General features: G+C 38.7%; 1 protein-coding gene across 5 annotated transcripts in view; it reads right to left on the reverse strand.

The window, feature by feature from the left end:
• The window catches only part of LOC131434636 (5-hydroxytryptamine receptor-like), a 460874-nt gene extending 441563 nt beyond the window's left edge, over nucleotides 1-19311 (reverse strand). For 3 of the 5 annotated variants that reach the window (XM_058601570.1, XM_058601568.1, XM_058601569.1), the window contains exons 1-2: nucleotides 18045-19310; nucleotides 10752-11803 (exon numbers count right to left, since the gene is read on the reverse strand). The gene's annotated coding sequence lies outside the window, so the exon portion shown is untranslated. Of the gene's footprint in view, nucleotides 1-10751; nucleotides 11804-17914 lie in introns of all 5 variants that reach the window. The other 2 variants (XM_058601566.1, XM_058601567.1) reach the window with 2 other exon arrangements.
• Nucleotides 19312-20130: the final 819 nt, after the last annotated feature.

Raw genomic sequence — 20130 nt, forward strand, 5'->3', positions numbered from 1 at the left:
TCATTCTTCTTATTTCTTCTTCTTCCTTCTTTTCCAAGATGAAGATCTTTTCTTAGTTCGATTTTCCAGTTTTCTCAGTTTGAATTAATTTCATATGAAATAGAAATATTGAGTTTGTAATTATTTACACATGTAATTTACACATGCAATTTACACATACATATACATCTACATATGCACGCAAACTTACTCACACACATACATGCATACATACATACACACATGTACTCCACAAGCAAACATCGTAACATTGAGCTACTGTTTCTATTCTAATAGATTCTGACTAGGGTTAATGTACCAATAATCATCTCAGTAGTGTCACCATGTTATTTTAGCGATTACTCGACTTTTAATTAATGCATTGTGATCAAATCGAATACAATATCTTTGCTTCGGATTTGTGAAGCACTACCGCTGAAAAAGTAGTTCGAAAATTGTTCTATACTGTTGTTATAGCGACGCGAAAACTTGAAGCGAATGCTCCCAATTTCATCTTACTCTTGAAGTCAATCTATCGAACAGAGACAACATATCTCACTCTAACTAATGGTTTTCGTATATGAGATGACTAGTGGAGCTGAGATAAATAAGGGGACCGTTACCCTACTTTTATCTCTACTATTGGTCGATCGTTAGTCCTGAGCTGAAACGGTGGCCTTGATTACCGTTCTTGCATACACTTACTCTTACAATTCACTCACAGATCATCTCACCCATCAGGTCTCACATGAAAACGACACAACCTCACAATATGAACTGGATGAACATCGTTTGACGGCTATCAGTGGTTTGCTCATTTGTTCAGTCTGTATTATTTTATTCTATTCTACAATATTCTTTCTCGACCCCCAGTATTCCATGGCACACAAACCACCAAAAAACGTCAAAGATGGACTGCATTTACCGTTCGTTTGATGTCAATGTGTGAAACCCAATTGGGATACGTTCACTGCATTAAATTTCCACTGAACAAAGAATCTATTTAGCAACCCCACATAACTGGCAGACAAACTAGAAGTGCATAGAAACGAAATTTACTGATCGCATGTTTTCGATTTTCCTAGAAAAGAAGCTCAAATTTCTGTGGGAAACCTATTCGGTATCTATTTGTACCTAATGGAAACCACCATTCACTGATTCACGAGCGAACAAACACAGAACTGTTTCAATTCAATGGAACATATTCGTTTTATTTGCCAGTCAATCTGTTATTTGCAGTGCAGAAACATTACTGATTCCCAAGCCAGGAGAGACTTTATTGTGAGCTGATAAAAATGCCGATAAACGGTGATAAACACCGATATAGGACCATTATAGGAAAAGCACGACCGACGATGCAGGTCTACTTTTCCCTCTCGAATACGGTTGGCAAATAAAAGTGATAAAAGTGGCTCGAGAAGAATGGCATAAGCTTCCACTATACGTGGTATTCATGTCACATATTTTTGGGCGAATGCTTTCAACTTGATTGCGCAATGTCATTCCTGTACTCCTGTAAATACTGTTTTGTGAAACATGTTCTTTTGGCTTCTTAATAGTGAAGCGATAGGTTATATTAGAAATAGGCTTCTACTACTATTTTGAACGGATCACCTCGAAAACCCAATACGGTGCTGAACACTGTACAAAAATATCGAAGACATATTGCTGTTGAGTCTAAAATAACGTTTAATAATGTTTTTTGAGTATCTTAAACATTTCGGCAGATCCTAATCACGTTTTCAGTTACTAACTGGTGGAAGTTCTACAAGGCGCAATAATTGAGCAATCTTTATGAAATTTTAAACAAATAATTATGAAAATTAAAATTATTGCACAGATATTAAGTGACCTTTAGTCTATGACAAAGATTATGTGAATTACAAAAAAAAAACCAATAAAACTTTTTTTTTCAAATACTAGCCGCAGACGCGATGACAGCACTACTTCACTAGAAATGCAATTTCGAGTTCGACGAAAAAATCCTCCATTCAACGTGTTATCGATTCGTTGTTCGTCGGATTCGGCACCCGAAAAGTTTACCCTCAAGCTTGAGCTCGGAATAATCATTTAGTTTTTTTGCTTTTCTCATATAGAAAGGTTATGCAATCACTGTGAAAACCGACTTTTTAACCGAGGCCCGGAGGGCCGAGTGTCATATACCATTCGACTCAGTTCGTCGAGTACGCAAAATGTCTGTGTGTGTGTATGTAACGTTTTTTTGCACTACCTTTTCTCGGAGATGGCTGAACCGATTTTCGCAAACTCAAATGAAAGGTATTGTGGTCCCATACAAAATTCCTGAATATTATTTGGATCCGACTTCCGGTTCCGGAATTATGGGGCAAAATGTGCAAAAAATCGTGAAAATAAGTGCACTAACTTTTCCCAGAGATGGCTGAACCGATTTTCACAAACTTAAGTTCAAATGAAAGATCTTGAGGTCCCATAAAAAATTCTCCAATATTGTTTGGATCCGACTTCCGGTTCGGGAGTTATGGGGTAAAATGCGCAAAAAAAAGAAAATATGTGTTCTAACTTTTCTTATAGATGACGCGACCGATTTTCACAAACTTCAAATGAAAGGTCCTGTGGTCCCATACGTAATTCCTGAATTTCATGCGGATCCGGAAATATAAGGTAAAGTGGGTTAAAAATTGTATACCATCACTAAAAATGGGGAAAAACCTTAAAAAATTTAGAAATTTATCGACCTCAAATCTTTTCCAATTGATAGTTTTTTTCAATCGAAGGTCAAACAAACCGATTTCGGTTATTCTTTAAAGAATCGCAGAGAATTATTTTGAAGAATACCACAGTATTATATATGATAGTATGATTGATATGAGAAAGGCATCATTACACCACTAGGTGGATTAAAACAGGTTTTTTTTTGTTCCACACACAGGACCTTCGCACTGGGGCATCCCTCGCGGAGAAAACTGTACGAAACCAAAAAAAATCTCGGTGTGTGTGATGAACATTCTTTTCGAGTCCTCGAAGGAAGCTGGAGAGCGATGTAGATAGATCACGCCGCCACTGGCAAAAACCGAATCCTCCGTGATGATGTATGGTTTGTGGTTACACTTCACTGTCTGCCGTTCTTTATATGTACGTTCCGCTTTCAAGTCCCGACCGACCCTCAATGGTATTGCAATTTATGTACAGAAAGATGCCTATCGCTAAATGAGATCCAGTTTGAGTTTTTTTATCCTCTGCTCACCAGGCATCGATTATGAAGCTTCCGTGGCAGCCATCGAAAATTGTGGTAAAACTAAATAGCGACCGGGAAATTTCGTTTTTTTTTGTTTGTTTTTGTTGCATTCTTTGTTCCACTGAATAAAGACCAGCACAGCAGAGAAATAGGAAAGAAAGCAACGATACTCCTGGAATGCAAATCACTGGAACTATGCGATCATGAGCATTTTTCCCAATCGAACTCCGCAAGATTGATTGTGGCTAGTAGAAAAGGCAACTTTTTTCCATTTCCGTAACTTTGTCGGGGACCGTTAAAAATGCCGTCGATCTTTCTAAAGCGAATCGAAGCTGGAAATGGCAAATGGTTTCATGTTTTTTTTAATCACAAAATTTTTGTCTGCTATTGTGTTGGAAAAATTCTTCTCTCAAATCTGGAATGTTCAATAGTGACAGTTTCGAGCCAGCTTAGAGCAAAGTCTTCCTCTTTTGTTATGTAGAAAAACTTCACTTTAAATTGTTCAGTCAACCGAGATACTGGAATAAGATTCAGAGGTACTATTCACTGACACTGGATTCAAATGGACAAGATTTTTTATATATTTCAAAATATTACTACGCGTGATATATTATGACACTTACGATTCAAAAGATACATTTGAGAAAACCTTTTATTCATCGATTTATTATTTTAGTTGGAGCCGCCATAGCTAAGTTCATTTTTTTGCAATGACTGAGCGGAAACAAAAAAAAAACCCTGGTCCTGTCTCTGAGCGTATCTTTTTCCAATAAATCATCTTTTCTGTTAGTTTTTCATTCATTTGGATATTCCAATATATGTTTCCCTTTATTCATTACAAATTGACACGAATTATTGTAAAAGTTCAGAACCATGATCTTGAAACTGGTACAGAAGCGAATATGTCAAAGAGGCCGAAGATCTGTTGGTTCTTATCTGAAGGATCCTTTATCTGAGATTGATTCCGGTGAACTTTCGGAAAAATTCACATTAACCATGGAGATGGAGTCCCATTCCACAGTGGTCCGGATTCACAATTTAGGGAGACAACAAAATTTGTGGCTTAGTCTTATACTTTTGAACTATGATGTCTTCAGAACAAATAAGCCATATTTGGATGCATATGGTATTAGGATAGCTCTTATTGTTAGGGTGATTCAAAATTAATTTTCCGGATGTATTGAGATAGAGGACTGCATCCTTCGGTAAAATTGTAGAAAAACTTATATCAAGCAGCTTACTCTGAAGCCAAGAACAACATTCACAGATTTTGAAAAGGCAACAATCAATAGTTTGGCAGACGTATTTCCGGTTTCGCAACAAAAATGCTCTTTTTCCATCTCACACAATTTTTTTCAAAAGAGTACATTGTACTGGACTTCGCTCACTGTACATAGAGAACAAAGATTCGACTTTTTGTCTTCAGACGTTTTAGTATTAAACCCACAAGCGATGGCGAAACGAGGTGCATATTTTTATAAAACTTACTGGTACAATCATCTGTTTGGTAGATCTTGTTAGTTAGTGGATATTTAAACCTACTTTGCGGCCACTAGGCCCCGGTTTCCACTTCCGAAAGCACCGATATTAGTGCAGAAAAGCTTCAAAACTCATTTCGATTTCTCAGCAATGGTTAAACCGATTTTTACAATTCACGATTCAAACTAAAGCTCTCATTATCTTAAAAGATACTGAACAATTTCATCCAGATTCGACTTCCGGTTCTGAAATTATATGGCGATGAGTATCAAAACGTTCAAACCGTCATATAAAATGACGATGCAAAACCGGTACGCATCGGTACGAGCTAGTACGGAAAAGGAAAACAGTGTTTACGATCATTGACATTCTCTTTTATTCAATTTGTACCCACTTGTTATTATTATCACAAAATCATGATAACGATTCTATTCTTTAAAAGTACACTTATTGCCACTTATTTCCAGATATTTTTCCACGAAATTACAAAATATCGTTCGAATGATGGTTCGTATTACGCACAACATTTGAATCTATTTTGTCGAGCTCTGAACAAAATGCGCAAAATGGTTATTTATTACTCGAGTGATTATTTTGATGTTGTCAGAAATAACCCTGCTCGAAAGCATGGTTATTTTTGACAGATCGATGGTTATTTTCCGACACTGAAAAAAATCTTGCGAAGAAAATTCTAATATCAATTTTTTAGTCAAAATTATTTCCAGAGGCAAAATAAACCCAAATAACTTTCCATCCGTCAAATTTTGAAATGGGCCGCAGTTTTATTTAAATTTAACTACTCGATACAAAATAACCACTCAAGTGTCAGATTTTAACCAATGGTTAAAATTACCAATGGTTCACAGCCTTAGTGTTTCGAAATAGTGAAAACTTTGATCTCAAAATTATTCTACAATTGCAATTCGGTGATCATAAGAAGAATTTGGCGCAAAATTTATTTTTTATTTACAATATATTCACACTTTCTATATTAACTATGTATAATGTGATGTATAAGAAAACTACACATAAATGTTTTTTTCTAAAGAACTGAAACAGTTTTTACAACGTAGAAAATAACTAATCGGCTGTCAGATTTTAACCAAAATTAAAAATTGTTAGCGAATTGGTTCACTTTCTAATTTGCATTAGACGAAAAAGAACACCATTGTTTTCCGTTTACTATTTAAAATTAGATCTTCCAAGAATTACCATTGAAAGTGAAATTTGATCGGTAAAATAGTGACCAGGACTCCCATTCGAACTTTCACCGCTGTTGAGGATCTTTTCGAGTTTGGTAAATCATCTAGTCATTTTGCGAAAAAAAACTGAAACGACCTACTGTGATTTGAGTTTTTAAGATATTATTTGATTAGCGACATTTGTGGCACTAGCTTTAAGTTTCATTTTAATTTATTACTTTCTTTAATGTTTTTGAAAAGATAGTGGTTTTTGCGCCCGTTTGAGAATGACAAACGAACAGTTCAACGAACAGTTTTCCCACTCTTATTGTTAATTTAGATCTTGCATTCAATGGACAGAATAATAGTATGAATAAATAAATAAATGAGTTTGATCAACTTGAAAACAATTTTCGTTGTGAACTTATCACCGAAAAACTACAAGGATCAGCCCCATGGGGTTGTTCGAGCCATTGATGTTGAACAAGGCAACCAAAATTTCTAATGATCTACAAATAAGAAAGGTCAATCAATCGTCACACTTTTGAATCCGCAGATGCACGAGAGTCTGCCTAGATTGATCTTGATTAGGAACCGAACATTGCCGACGAAATTACACCAATATCCCAAATGTATGCAATTATATCTTTGTACATACCTGCGATACGATTTTGATATTAAAGCTTCTCGTCGCCAAGTTTGTGTTCAAGTTTTGTATGCGTATTTGTTTTTAAAGCGTTAAGTTTCTCTACCATTATGCGATTTCGGTTGAAGCGATAAACTTTTTCTCATTATCAATCGAGTAGATGTCATTTTCTCAGGCGAAACGACATTACATGGAATTTCATCCGAGCTTGCATGACACAAGATCAGAGCAAACCAATTAAAGCTTCAAATAGTTTTATGACACTTATGCATGCTACTCGTAGGACTGAAACGTTAGCTATTCTTTTGCTTCTATTTATAGATTCGCGTTCTTCCAACAGCTTCGCTTTAGCATCGATTGACCAATCAGAAACCCTTTGATATATCGCTTACTCCTTCAAAACCGTCGTCTATGGCAGGGAAATCCGATATGCCGGAGATTTTTAGCAGACAAAATAGGACACTGCTCGCTACTAATCAAAATTTCAATCATTTATAATCGATAATACGTGGCATGATACATTCAAATCGAATCGTAGAAATATTGCCAATCAAATAATGAAATAATATTAATAATTGATACAAAATAAACTGAGCTATACGTGTTTAAAACCTGACCACAATTCTACGTGTATTTTTCCTTGAGTTTCTAATTTGCAGCCCTATACAGAAAATAAAGATGTGTTCCAAATAAAAAAATCGCTACTTAAACATCAGTATGGACATCAGTGTGAGAAAGAGTCTGAGTCAAACATCTTGACGAAAAGTAGTCATTGCCCAAAGATTGTTGCTGAATTTATCGACATTTAATGTCTAAATACCTCAAAAACGACTAGATGAACATTGAGCTGACGAATATGATTTGTGTCTCCAAATAGTTTATACGGTATTATGTGACACTTTCGTATATTACCAAAGTCATTTTTTTAGACAAATGTTGTCAAATTGTTTATCAAACTGACCCGTTACCAGATTCTGTGCAGAAAAATCCCATTTATGTTCAGGCAGAATCTCAATTATATTCATAAATGTCACACATTCCTTTGAACTATCGGCCCGCATAGTTATGAACACAAATCAATGATCAAAGGATGTCCAGCAAGTCGACAAACGTATACTATTGAAAAGAGAGTTGTTGCAGCTTTTTCATATTGATTCGACATCGATTTTAATTCCGAAATACTCGCACCCACTGAGCAGTTTAGTTCTGTGTACGTGCCTCCGACTAATTTCGAACAGTTCCAATGTCACTAATTTAATTCCATTCAGTAATTGGAATTGTACGTCCGCTATGCGAAGAAACTTGAACTTGCGTTTCATTGAGCAACGGTAATAGAAAACAAAATCCAGTTATTGGTTTTTAATTAAAACGGCTTTTGAAATCATTCAGTTCATTTTGCAAACTGAAGCGTAATTGCTTTTTGCAATGCGTTTCATTTGTGTTATTTCGCAAGCATTTCGCGACTGTGAAGGTAATTAGCGCGACCTGGATGTGTACCAGCTTTGCAGCGAGATAATAGCTAGTATGCGTTGGTATTATTCGGAAAGTAAACTATTTGATCTCATTCAAAGCATGTAACGGCAAAATATCAGCAATCATTAAAGCACGTGACAGCGTCAAATAAATGAAAACTGACAGGAAAGATTTCTTTTCAGAAAAAAATACACTCTCAGAGGCAAGACGTCGGTGCGAACGTTCTTATGCGGCGTTTCTTGTATGCGTTTACGTAGTTCTCCAACAGCACCGTGTTGGTCTTGCGTATATTGACCATGTTCTGATCCTAGCCGTCTCACGAACGGCATCTTCTAGCCAAGCAACATCTCACACAGGGGTCTTTTCGCTCAAACCCCAAACCCTCACTAAATCACAGGTTGGGAGAGAATATTTATAATCGCCTGATGGCTCCACCGATTCTCAAAATGTGGCAAAGTTTTTAAAAACGCAGCGCAAATACATTTCCTGCAGAACGTTTGGAGGTGGTGAGACCAGTGCCGTAGTGAGGGTGAGGCGAGTGAGGCGACCGCATCGGGCGCCAACATCCATGGGACGAAAAAAATGATGGAATTGGTAAATATTAGTTGTATTAATAGTTTATCAAGAAATTAATTCTTTACTTTACCCCAACTGAAACCCATTTTAATTGTATTAAGTTTCAGATAATTCAGATAGTATTAACACTGTTACCAGCAACCATTATTAATACAGAACCGCCATTCAGTGACCACCGTAACAATTATTTTTCATGAACAAGAGACGCCCTTTTCTCGATTGTTATTGTACACTAGGACCTTCCCGAAGAGCAAACCTGCAAACCTATTGAAGAGCTTTGTTTTTCTGAATGCAAAGCAGAAATTCGGATCTACGTGTATAGAATATGAGCACTATCCGGGCTCTGCTTCAAGCAGATCAATAATTATTGACTGAAATGCTGAACTTCCACGTGACATCCACATCGATAACGCACCACGCTCTTGTCATTAAAATTAGGTTGTGGTTCGGGAAATCGTTTCAAAAGTTCATTCCCTTGTTTTGGAAAATTGAAAAATGAAAGTTACAGGAGATAGCTGACATCGTAAAGATATCGAAAGGAAGTGTGTTTAGGTTACTGCATGGGCACTTGAATATGAAAAATAAATTGGAAAAACGATCGTTACGATGGCTGAATTCCACGGATTGAAATTCGATTTACTTCCGCATCCACCATATTCACCAGATTTAACCCCCAGCAGGACAAAGGGAAAATCTAGAAATGTTAAAACGCCGTTAGTACAATTTTGTTGTTCTTCAAGGAGAATACATCAATGAATAAAATCGAAATTTGGAGCAAAAGAAAAGTTTCTTCGTCAGATAAGAACTCTATTTATGATTCATATGATTTTCTGTATAAGGAGTGTATCGATAAGTAGTTAGCAACATTCAAACAGTTATTACTCTGAAATGGCTTAATTTTTTGCAGCGTGTTTTGCGGTGACATGTTTGTTTACATGTCAATAACAGCTGCGCAATCGATTGGTTTCGGTACGGTTTATCGTTTCAATGATGACTCGAATTGATCCGGAAACGCAAAAGAAAATTCTGCACACTTGGTGATCAGAAAGTGGTGTCACGTACAACGAAATTGCAAAACGGGTGAAAGTGCACCACACCAGTGTCGAAAAATATTATCGAGAAGTTCGGTAAGACCCTTTCCATGAAGGATTTGCCCCTATCCGGTAGGAAAACGGGTCCCAGCCAGTCCGGCTGGGACTTAAAAGTGGTTGAGTACATCAGGAAAAACCGATCGACGTCGACGCGGGATTTGGCCAAACAGTTCAACACCAGCATCGGGATGATTCAACGGATCAAAGTTCGGAACTCCCTGAAAACGTACTAGAAACAGAAGATGCCGAAAAAGTCCTTGGTACAGCAAGTTCGGGCCAACACAAAAGCGCGAAAACTGTATAACCGAATTCTACAGAATAAAGACGGATGCATCTTGATCGACGACGAAACCTACGCCAAGGAAGACTCTCGAGCGCTGCCCGGACCGCAATATTATACGAAATCGGTGTACCAGGACCTGGACGACGCTGACACCATGGTGGCGATGGGAAAGTTTGGGCAGAAGGTGTTGGTCTGGCAAGCAATTTGTACCTGTGGTTTGCGGTCGTCGATTTTCTTCGCGAAGGGCACAATTAACGCCAAGGTGTACGAGGAAGAATGTTTGAAGAAAGGAATGCTGCCACTGTACAGAAAGCATAAGGCTCCTCCTCACTTCTGGCCGGATTTGGCTTCAGCCCACTACGCCAACTCCGTTCTACAGTAATTGTCAAAAAATAATGTACAATTCGTGGAAAAGGACATCAACCCACCGAACACCCGGATCTTCGGCCAATTGAAAGGTATTGGGCAATTGTCAAGCGGTACTTTCGGAAGGAAGGTACAGTGTCCCAAAACATGCAGGAGCTAAAAAAAAATTGGACAGCTGCCACCAGGAAAGTCACAAAAGTAACTGTGCAGAATTTAATGAAGAATGTCAAGTCCAAAGTGCGAGCGTTTCACAGAAACTAGGATTTTCTTCAATATAATCAGTGAAATGCATAAAAATGTATTTTTTCTACAATATATCGAAAACTGATGTCAAAATATGTTTTTTTTTTCAATAATCAATGTTGCTAATTACTTTTCGATACACTCCTTACTATGGAACTTTTTTAAACTATTTTTGACGTATTTCAATTTCTAAAAAATAAATTATAATTGCTTCGCTCACCTTTCGATAGGGGATATTTCCGGTGTGCAGCTCAATTCCGCTTGTCTAACTCGAACGCTCGCATGCGATTCACTCCTGCCGAGTTGTTTCCAATACAGCAAATCACAGCTACTAATTATGGCAAATTCCCTTTCCTCGTGCGCCAGTAAATCGGATACAAACACTTTGCTGTTTCACCTTGTAGTATGAACTAACGAATTATCGAATCGACGACGACGCCATCCACTAGCACCAGTAACCAATTCACTGTTATTGTGCATACATGCGAAACATTTAACAGAAACTTTCTAACCATTGAAAACACCTGTTTCGCACTGAATGGAAATACGAGCAGCAAATAATCAACGAAACACCCCATGTAAGAGTCATAAATTATTTATAATATTTTCCGACCACTGAACCGGGCGGCACTTTGCTTCTGTCTCCGGAGCTCCAGTCCCTGGCCGAAGCGATGTCCATAGACTACCTTCCTTTTGCCTAGCCCTTCTCAGAAGTCGCAAGATTGCGCTTCCCCTTCGGCAGCACACGAAGTCAGCAAGTCCAAGATATTCTGTTTGTAATTTCGTCTGGTCGTAATTTATTCCGGACCACATTAATACTTAATAATAACACTGGCCACCTTTTTGATTTCCTTCGGCCAGACCGATTCGTTGGCTTCCTTTAATATTTAACAATTCCCCGCTGCTCGTCGCCAGTTCCATGCCCCCTGGGTGATGCTGAGGCTGAAACTAAGTCGTACAGACGAATGTAAACGATACTCAATCGTGGATTGAATCGTCTTGCCCGGCTTGGTTTGCAAGTGCGCGCGAAGGATCGCACGTGTTTGATTTTACTTTGCTCATAAATTTAGATGAAACAGCAACATTAAGAACATCAACAAACTTTGATTATTATTTTCCCGTTGGAAGCTGCCCGTTTCTTGTCTCGGTAGATTAATTGGGTCTATTTGCTAATTTGTCACCTAATTAAGTTCCACACATGATGGCTGATTTCTTACACTAACATTCCGGTACCGTTTGGTTTTTCGAATATCGCTAGTTAATTTTCAGCGTCTGTAAGAAAAAATAAGAAACGTTTGCATTATTATTATCATTGTGTTTACAATATACTACTAGGCTCAAGCAAAATACAGTTTCAATAAAATCTTTTAGCTGCTGGGATCATCGGGGCTGAACTAAAAAAAATAAATGGATGGATAATGTCAGCGACATAACCTCACTTTTTCAAATATCGATAGTCGTTTTCATTAGTTGAACGACTGAATGCAAAAACCTGATAAGTGCTACTTGGTTTGGAAAATTTGAAGTATTTTTGAATGCTACAACTGATTGAAAGCATTGAGTGCTCCGAATCGTTAATAACATAACGGTTCTTCTGAAACAATCCGGTTTTTGAATTCAAAAGTTGTACACACTGCTGAGGACTGAACTTGACGAGGCATGGTTTGCTTGTTTGTCACGGATGGCCTGGTCCATATTGTGTTCCACAGTGACAGTCAACAAAAAACCTCAAATTCCAGAACTGTAACAAATTGTATACAATCTATATTATTTAAATGGACCATATCAAATGCAACTTTCTTATCGGTAAATAAGAAAGTTTGTCCGTGTTTTACGAGTGATAATTGAGTTATTGTTTTCTTTTTCTAAGACTGTATGCAACAATGCATTCGTGAGTATTGATCGTTTTTTTTTCCTTTATAGGCTACTCTGGCCGAGGGGGGTGATTACAACGATCCGCACTTTCCATACCGGACGAACTAGGCTATGGTGCCCAAATGAACACTAGTAAGGAAGGAGGAAACCGGCCTATCATTGATAGGTTCCCTCCAGCATGTAACCCAAGCGACAGATTCCTTAACGGTTATCAATTTGCAACGAAAGATACGAATATCTTCTATTGCAAGTTCACCAGAGAGTTTGTCACTTGGGCAGGAAGTGTGTGCTTCACCCTCTAACCAGTCAATCATTGAGTCGTGCGTCTGTATCGTATTAGTATTTTGTCATCCTACCAACTGCTTCTGTGTCTTAAATGTCCTCGTCGATGAGACTTTGGAAAATTTCGCTTTGTATCCGCTTCGGTCTTGGCCCTACTTTCCTATATAGTCTTTTATGTCTGAAGCGGTACAAACGATTATTACTTTGAAGTTCCTAAATAGATGTAGATATGTTTGGTCTACTAACTACTATCCATTCTAATCTGCTCTGATTGTTTCTATCTTTGTCGAAGTTACGTTACATTTCCTTTTCCCCATTGCATCGCTTTTTTGACTATGCCGGAGAAACCTGTTAATATCTCAAGCTGATAATTTATCAAGAATAAAGAAATAATAATAATTACTATAACAATAATAATATCAATAAGAAATAATAATAGTGACAATCACAACAATAATAATAACAATAATATTTATAATAATACAATAACAACAACAATAATAGTAATGATAATAATAAAAGTAATAATAAAAATAGAAATATTGTGACTTACCAAAAGTTAATATGTCATCAAATGAGTAATTACATGAAAATACCAACTTTTCGTCGTTTTACTGGGGCTCTTGATTTGATTTCAATTTCCTTTTGGTATTCCTGTAGCACCCTAGGATTTTTCCGCTCCATATCGTTTTTGTCTATAATCTTTTATTTTGATAGTTTCTCGTGATAAAAATAAAATAAAATAAGGTGTTAGTAAGCTTGTTAAATTATATAATGTACGGATGCGCATTTAACACTAGATTGCCCAGGAAAGTCACAATATGTAAACAATGGAAGGATTGCTTGAAATTCTGTGAACTTTTCTAATTCTTTATTTAACGATATATGCACTTAGGCACACTGCCCTAGCTATTATTTATTCTGTCACAGTTTTTATTATTGACTTTCTCTCTTCCAATCATTTTGACTGCATAAGAGCAATTTAGGTCTAAACTAAGTTTTGGGCCTTTTAGTGTTGAGCACGCATCCAGGAAACAAAAACTACATGTATTTCGTGAAGAAATACTAGGTGTGATTGTATGAAATGGTTCACGTGAACCGTTCTCTTCCAGAAACACACATCTCACACTCTTAGTTAGAAGGTGACATCTGTGTCCAAGTTGGAGAAATCTAAGTACATTCAAACCTTTCCCAATTTGAGAGTGTATTCACACCTGATTAATCAGTTTCGCCGTCATTACAATTTGTAAACATTACCGATACCGAGCCGGATCGGAAAGGTTTGAAAGTTCCTAAACGGTTCATAAGATATCAATTTACTCCTATTCCTGATAACAATAGTCCTCCTTATAGAATTAAATTCACCAAGCTCAGGACGAATATGATATATTAACATTAACCCCAACTGGATCAAGATAATTTAAATTGGTGACCAATTCCAGGCATAAGAATGCTCGAAACCACCTAATGACCTATTGTCAATTTCAAGCACTATTAATCCTGTCATAATAATTTTCATTTTTTTTTTACATTTATAAGCGAACGATCGATATCGGTATGGTCCGACTTTGTCAATACGCGAAGTGTAAATTTACTCCCACCCCCATCCACCAAGCGGGGGTACGCGCCCTGTAGCTCATCAACCAAAGCCCAGGGAGTATGGCAAACCAATAATTTTGTATGGAAAAGAGAACCACCCTGAAAATAATATACACTGAAGAAAAAGTTGAATGCTTGTTCAAATAACAATATTACCCGAGAACAGATAAATTACTAAAATGTTGCATCGCTGATCATTTGCAACATTTTTTATCTATTCTTTAACGTCTGGATAGATAATTTTATGGTAATTAACGACTTTTCTTGGTTAGAAATGCTCAAGTTTTCTTGCATCGTCCGGCACACTTCGAAAAAGTCTTGTGATTTAACATCTTATAAAATGCGCATGAATGGAGCGTCGTATTTCACACAAATTTATATTGGAGAACATGTGAAATTGTGTGATTTGAATATTACATGAATAAAATAAAACAAAACAAAAGATCGACAGCAACAGCGCAATTTGAACCGACAAACATTAGATCACAAAACACGTCAATTAATCGACTGAACCACAGAAGCACATGTCTGCTTGAAGAATAATTGATAAACGTAAATCCACACAGCGGCACTTGGTACGAGGGTTACTACTTATATTTCTGGAATAGCTGTTACAGTTAAGTTAGTAACTTAAGGTTCATGAGGGGTTTGTGTTAAGCGTGCACGAAACACTCTGCATTAAAACAAGTACATTAGTAAAAAACTCGCTTGAAGAGCGAAACGGTACTGATTATTATTTTGAATGCGCCGGCCGGACGGAGGGAGAGAACGCATAAGTTAGTTCTTTGGGAAACACACACCTGACGACCACGCAAATGAGGCACATCCTCAGTGACTTGTAATCTGGAAGAGACTGCGCACCCAAGGATCTCGTCCATCTGCGCGTGCTCGTGCCAAACTTTTCATCACCCGTCGAGCCTCATTGTGTTCGATTCCACACGTCCGGTATTAATTGTTCGGAGGCACCAGTTTCAGGTTATTTTCGGTCGATTGTAGTTCGGCCTCGCATGTACAATTGAAACAGATCATCACAGTAAAAAATTGCTTCTTCCGCATGTTTGAATCGATTGCGGAGTACGTTCTTGTAGGAACTCCTCCGAACGGTGGTGCATACGAAATAAGAAGTGGTCAACAAACAAAACCGCGTCGTCGTCCTTGACGATAATGGTGCGAAACGGCCGTACGTTGATAGTGGGTTAAACACGCAACTTGCCGTCGTCAGTGAAAAGAAAAGGTGCCGCGTGTGTGGATGCTCGCCATCAGGCGGTGTTTCTTTCGGAGAAGAGTGAAGAGGGACGTGTCGAACGTGTTTCATACAGTCCAGCGCAACTCTTGACTGGCACTGCTCCGGCGTGCTGTCGGAATCACAGAGGGCGGCCGAAGAGAGAGCGACAAGGTCTGCAGGATCCGGACCACGTGACATCAACTCCCATTCCGGACACGCTCCTGATCGCTCCGACCGGGTTGGAATCAAGAGCAGGCGGTAAGACGGCCAGGATGGCAGCGAACTTTGGCAACCTGACGACAACATAAATGGTGAGTGCACCGCTTTTTCTTACTATTGCCTCTTTTAAATGAACCGTTTTTTATTGATTGGTGGGTTATTATCGCTTTGGGCTGAGAGACTAATGTCCTCTCCACACCGACCAATGTTTTCATAACATAGCAAATAAGAACAAAAAGAAAAAAGGGCTTTATTGTTTTTCAAAGTATTATCTATGATGATCGATACACTATTGCATGCGTTCGAACCAACCAGAAAAGCATTTTTGCCACTGTGAGCATGGTACTTAAAAATATGGTTTTTGAATGCTTCAACAACATCTTCTGGCAGTTCGCTTTCACATCTCATCCAAGTCAGTCGATATAACAAAACCGCTTACGTTCGGGATGGAAGAAACCAAGTACAGTATTGTGTAGTGAATAATAGAACGACCTCGAAATTAGTGAACCAAACGAACAAAAGCTACCGCCGACACGAAAGCATACAATTATTGATGACTTCAGGCAGTGCAAAATTCGACCTTCGATACGATAACTTGAAGGTTTGCTCAAGGAGCAAATGCATATTGACATTAAACGTGTGTATTTACTTCAATGCAATAAGACAAATAATGTTGTTTATATCAAGTTTTATAAAGAGTTGGATGCAATTCAATTCGCAAAAGACAATAACAATGTGCACTATGTGGAGCACGAGTACATTAAGTACAACATTCCAGTATATATGGAAGATAGTGCTATAGAAGTGCGTGTGCATGATCTTCCCTCAAGCGTCACCGATTCTTATAATCGCAAAACTATGTCCCAATACGGAGAGATTCTCTCTATCGAAAAAGAAAAGTGGAAGAACTTTTTCCCCGGTATTCTACGTACGGTATGGCGTACGTTTGTTACACATGCGCTTGAAGAGACCTATACATTTTTATGTGACTTTCGGTCAGGATGCAAGAATTCCGTGCAAATCACTTGTTACCTATAACAATCAGATGGCCACATGTCAATATTGCCCAAAAGCTGTTCACTACGGTAAGCCATGTAATAAACTGGACAAAGAGACAACTACACCAAAGGACAACGGTGCTTCCTTCACACCAACCCCAGTACACCTGTGACAGCCACCAACAATGAAGCATCCCCATCAACGAAACCATCAGTATCCCCTATAGAACAAAGTACACCAGCTGCAGTTAACAACTTACCCTCCAGCCAACCAGCAACTGCAACCAATGTACAACAAGGCGCATCTACAGCAACTCTCAACGAGCCCAAGACTACGATCAACAAGGACAACGAAAAGAAAACGGAAATCACACACAACACCGACGATGAAGCAATGGATAATAAGATAAGCCGCGGACGAAGTGACCCCCGATCCTCGTTGGATGGAAATTGAAACTCCCTAGAAAAAGGGTGAAACCCCCTAGAAAAATGGTGACAACGAGATCTAATAGCAAGAAAAAATTTAAGTAACAAAAATGTAAGCCAATCGGCTACGTTAAGCTTTTACGCAAAAAGGCCAGAATAAAAATTTAATTTAAAAAAATGTACTCTCTAAAAAATGAGCACTGAAATGATTTTTTTTTTTCATTTTAACTGAACAAAACATCGTAATCAATTAATTATGGTCGATTCCTAAAAGGCTGAAAGGTGCAAAATGTCAATCAGTAGGGTATTCCACTCGTATATTTGATTATTTTGGACCCGATTTGCACAGGCCCCCACTTGAACCTAAACTGTATTGGAACTGATTTATTTAAAGATTTCTGAACCATGTTAATTTTTTTCAAATTTCTTCTATAAACTCTCTTGGACAACTCTTGCCAATCATGATAAACCCGTTGTAATTATTTCTAAAGTATTTATGACTGATTTTGCATAAACGCATTTGATCCAAATACGCAATAACTTGGCAAGTAACACAATTAATCGTGAAAATAATAAATTCGAGTTCAATTAAATATTCTAATTTGAGATGCTGATTTCTCATTAATAAATAATGAGACACGTGAAATCAGCATGGTGTACTGTCGTGGCGTCAGCCAAACGCCGAGAAACCAGCTGTCTGAGTTTTCCGCTAATGACACCGTTACATATGTTTCGAATATAAAAAAAAAGTCTGCTAACCGATCGAGGCCGATCCAATCGTTGTGAGATCGCAAATTAATCAAAATTTATTAAAGTTGACACAGTTCACAGCTTCACCGAACGCCAGATTCGTCTTCTAACCGCTAGTTTGTCTCACAGCATCACATACCTTTCTGGAGCAGCGACAGTCTGTGATCCGCTCGCAACTGAACCGCCGCAAGATTTACTTCAACTGTATAAACCTGCACTGGTGAAGAAAAATAGTTTTCCACCCATCGTTTTGCACGCGAGTCACAACCGTGCCGTATCGCTTATTCCGCTAATTACAAACGAAGTCAGCGTCATTTATTTTACCGTTCCTGTTAGATAAAAGTCCGCACGCACATTTACTTTTCACTCATTAACAGACATTCATCTTGTTTTGGATCGTCGTCGCTAAGCACTATTTATTCGGGTGGACATCTCATTTCGCAAATTAACGCCAGCACATATCCTAAAATGGACAATTCATTAGCACTAATCCTACGGCTTCGCGCCCGTTAAAAACACTTCTCCTTGTAAGGTGCAATTCCTTCGGCAGCAAACTGCTTACCAAGTAAAACCAGCGTGACACGCGATGCCTACTACGAATAATTAAATATCCTAAATGAGACAATTTTCCTTCCGATCACTGTTCAATATGCTTCCGGCTGAGGACGCCCGGATGGGCAAACGAGTCACACTTTTTATTTTCAGTTTCGTATACACGACAAACACCTCGACAACCGTGAAATCGGATAGACACACCAGGTTCGGTCGGTTGACTGACACGGAGGACACGGTGTTTGCGTGCGATCTTCACGGCGTTCAGCTAACGATTGATTCCGGCTCGACCGCCGCATTCGTGTTTAAGGATAACCGTAAAGCTTTTTCTGCACCTCGTCGGCATACCCTCAATGACACACCCGGCATGTCACCCACCGTCTGATGTCGTCTGCTGGAAAGGCTTCACTCTTTGGGAGATACATTCCCACCGCCATGATACACCTGTTCCCCCATCAAAACCACTACAGGACACGATGCCGAACGAGATTCAATGCACTACGACTGGCTCCCACCACTACTGTTGGTCGTGCTGGTTTTCCGGAAAGCGACCCGAACCAACCCGGTTAACCCGTCCGTGCGACCGTAGTACCTTACGCTTCGTCTTTTTCACTCCAAACAAATTAAAACACTCAGAAGCAGGACTATTATTGACAGCAAAAATGCAAACTTTCAAACGACCGTCCGTACCGCTTCGAAGTGCTTCCACGACTGAGAGTTGGAAACGATGTCGTCATTCAATCCCGAGTGAGCCGACTCTTGGAGCCGGAAAGACCACCAGGAGTAAGCTTCGGAATTTAATTCTCCCAGAGAATTGAATACTGCCAGCTGATAACAACTTGTTGGAAGCTGGATTGAAACTCCCGCCTGCCCGTCCGTCCGTCCATCCCGTTCACGAAACAAAGTATCACCGATCCGGCGCTTCGGTAGGACAACGCTTGGGCAACACCGACGGCGACTTGTTGAAGCGGCCAACCAGTCTGCGAGACAAAAACAGAACGGCTCCTGTTATCAGTGCCGTCCACGGTCGGATGGAGAGTGCATGAGACTGAATTTCCCGGGTAATCCAGTGCGCATGAACGTGGTGAGGTATTTTCTCAAAAGTTTTTTCCGAGTAACTATCTCTCGTCCTGTACTCTCGGAGGAGAGTGGTGCCGTAAAACGATAAGTTTAAGCATCTAACCCCGATAGGGTTGCCCCTAGCACTGGGCGTATCTCACGGGGAGAAAACAAGTTGTGTTATCCTACAATAGATTTTTTTGCTATACATTTATCAACTATGTTAAACACAGGTATCATTCTCATGTCTTGTAAACCGTCGCACAGTGGTTCGAATCAATAAAAACCTGTTTTAATCCACCTAGTGGTGTAGTGATGCTTTTCTCATGTACATATAATATTGTGGTATTCTATTCAAAATTTTTCTCTTCGGTTTTTTAAAGAAACCAAGAGATTATTTGTGAAATAACTAGTATAACAAACAGGATAAAACAATGCTTTGATTGCATAGGTCATCCTTAAGTAAACGAAGTGGGTTCACATGACATACAAACTCTACTAGTACGCACTCTAAATTACGATTTAAATGTTTGTTGTATCCGAAAATATGCAGTAATTTTTGGTAGGACCATGAGACCTTTGAATTGACCCTAAGATTGGGAATAACGGTTTAG

This window comes from Malaya genurostris, chromosome 3, assembly GCF_030247185.1.
Source record: "Malaya genurostris strain Urasoe2022 chromosome 3, Malgen_1.1, whole genome shotgun sequence".
NCBI lineage: Eukaryota > Metazoa > Arthropoda > Insecta > Diptera > Culicidae > Malaya > Malaya genurostris.